Source organism: Eumetopias jubatus, unplaced genomic scaffold, assembly GCF_037043125.1.
Source record: "Eumetopias jubatus isolate StellerSeaLion01/CBP00866 unplaced genomic scaffold, mEumJub1_p1.0 scaffold_2, whole genome shotgun sequence".
Classification (NCBI taxonomy): domain Eukaryota; kingdom Metazoa; phylum Chordata; class Mammalia; order Carnivora; family Otariidae; genus Eumetopias; species Eumetopias jubatus.
This window is the reverse complement of record NW_028274808.1, coordinates 121,503,536-121,506,398: the sequence shown is the minus strand read 5'-3', so window position 1 is coordinate 121,506,398 and position 2,863 is coordinate 121,503,536. Positions and strand designations below refer to the sequence as shown.

The 2,863-nt window shown below is 39.7% G+C and overlaps 1 pseudogene; it reads right to left on the bottom strand.

Moving 5' to 3' along the window:
- Positions 1 to 1,525: 1,525 nt before the first annotated feature.
- LOC114202911 (glutathione S-transferase Mu 3 pseudogene) lies at positions 1,526 to 2,329 on the bottom strand (annotated as a pseudogene).
- Between the last annotated feature and the right edge of the window lie 534 nt (positions 2,330 to 2,863).

Below are 2,863 nucleotides of genomic sequence, written 5' to 3'. Positions count from 1 at the left end.
TTTGAACCCCGCATCGGGCTCCCTGCTCAGCGGGGAGTCTGCTTCTCCCTCCCCCTCTGCCTGTTGCTTCCCCTGCTCGTGTGCTGTCTCTCCCTCTTCCTCTCTCTGTCAAATGAATAAATAAAATCTTAAGAAAAATAAATGGAATTATACATACATACAAATATCCATACATATATGGCCTTTGGTGCTTGGCTTCTTTCACTTATCGTAACGTTTTCAAGGTTCATGTAGGACGTGATGACAGCGTGTCGTCTGTCCTCTGCTTCTTCATTCAGCCCTAAAAAGGGCTTCATCCCTTTTTATTGCCAAATAATATTCTATTGTATGAGTAAAGCACAATTTATAATTTTTCAAGTGATGGATGTTTAGGTTGCTTCCACTTTTTGGCATTATGAATAATGCTACTATAAGCGTTGCCATACAGGTTTTTGTATGAAACATATATTTTTAATTTTCTTGTGTATATGCCTAGGAGTGGAATTGTTAAGTTATGGTAACTCTGTGTTTAATTTTTGGGGAACTGCCAGACTATTTGACACAGTGGCTGCGCCATTTTACACTTCTGCCAGCAGTGAATGAGGACTCAAATTTCTCCACTTTTCACCAACACTTGCTATTTTTCTTTTTCCTTTCATTATAGCCATTCTAGATAGTGTGCAATGGCATTCTTCACTGTTTCTTAAATGGTGTGCCCCTCATAACTTCCTCATTAACCTTCTGGTTTCTTCTCATTTTAGAGAATGAGAAGGTCTTCCATCCAGACCCCACTGGCAGAATAGATTTCCAAAGGGAAGTTATATAATTTCCTTTAAAAACTTTTTTTTCAATGTTTCCATAACAAATCTATCAAATTAGGTATGACTTTGTTATCCTGGAACGCAAAGACTTTATATCTCTCTATAAATTTTGCTGCTATTATTTCACTCCTTCACTGGTGGCACTTTGTTTCAACAATCTGGAAAGTTTGCTGTTGCTTGAACGTCTCCTATACTGTCTTTTGTTAATTTTGTTTCCTATACCCTCACTTCTCCAGGTAGAATTTCTACTTTTCATTAAAGGCTCATCTTACAAATCCTCTTCCAAGTGAAACCTCTCCTGATTCTTCCATCCTTACTTGATTTTCCCTCTTCTGAGCATCCAGAGAAATTGGTATGTTTCTTATATTATCCATCTTACTCCACCTTTTAATATGAAATATTGTGTTCTTTTCTTGATCTTCCTCTTTAGGTACAAAGGCTTACTCATCTTGCGTCTGTAGTTTCTTGCAAATGTAAAATATTTAATAATTAACTAATGGGACTTTGAAATCATTCAGTGGTTTCACAGAATTAGGTGAATCTTTTTGAAGTATAGTGTGCTGTGTGGTACTGTGTATTTAAGTTATGTGTTAGGGAAAAGAGAAAGAACTTGCCTTTAGTCTAATTGGAGAAACAGGACTGAAAATATGAAATCTACAGAAATATATATCTGTGAGCCTAATAACTTTATTTTTTTTTTATTTTTTTATTTTTTTATTTTTTTTTTTTAGCCTAAACGCTATTTATTGAAAAGACCAGAGAAGAGAGAGTTACACGCCCCCTAGGGACAGGATGGAACAAAACAAGCGGTGCAAGTCCACCTCCTGCTCAGCATGTTCTCTTGTTGCCCCACTGCGCCATCTTGTTGTTGATGGGCATCTTCAGGAAGCGGTCAGACTGCATGTAGTTAGCGATCTTCTCCAAAGCCTCAAAACGGCACATGAAAGCCTTCAGATTTGGAAATTCATCCAGGCACTTGGGCTCAAACAGACGGTTCTGATCTAAGACATCATAGGTGAGGAAATCCACAAAGGTGAGCTTTTCTCCTGCAAACCATGAGAATTTCCCCAGGAACAAGGAGAACTGTTTCAGTTGTCCAGGTAGCTGTTCCAAGTACTGAGGCTTCAGTTTGTCAAGGTCAGGGCTATAGCACAGTCGTATCAGCTGCATGCGGAAATCCATTATTTGGTTCTCCATGATGTCCACTCGAATCTTTTCTTCTTCAGTCTCACCACACATATTGTGCTTGCGAGCGATGTAGCGCAAGATAGCATTGCTCTGGGTGATCTTGTTCTTACCATCCATGAGGTAGGGCAGGTTAGGAAAGTCCAGGTCGAGCTTGAATTTCACATCCAGCCATTGGCTTCTATCATAGTCGGGAGCTTCCCCGCACGTGTACTGTTTCTCCTCATAGGATGTATCAGTGAACTCCAGGAGCATGCGGATGGCGTGCGCCAGCCCGCGAATATCCCAGTAACCTAGAACCATGGTCGACTTGGACAATGACATGCCGATGCTGTCTCGGTGCCTTCCAGGACTCTGTGAGTCTAATAACTTTAAGCTTGCCTTGAAGGGGAGGAATCATGCTGGTGGATTGGTAATGTGGTGGACAGAATAAGAGCAGATTCCTGGAAGTTGAGCTAGAACTTTAATTTAAAGGACAGTATTATTTGGGAAAGCTAGAGCACAATATAGGAAAGACAGTTTCTCCAGTAAATCTGGTAACTCAAATTAAGTTACATGTTTGGTAAACTATCTTGTTAATTGATTCAATTATTATCACCTGTGGTTTTCAGCATCTGTTAAGCGGCCTAGAAATTCAGTGACCCATGTTGTTAAATGACCTTTGTTTTCCTGGAAGGATTTTGCGGAGCGAACAGGCCTGAGGTGTGATGATTTATAAAGACATTCCATTTTATGCCAATGAGGAGATACTAAATTCAGATAAACTTAAGTAATAATAACTAGGTCACTGAGAATTTGCTGGTAGTGAAAGCAGTTTTGTCATGAATAGGTTGCCTTGTATCTGGCTAAGATGTGCCTGTTTGGTATTTCCCTCTGAT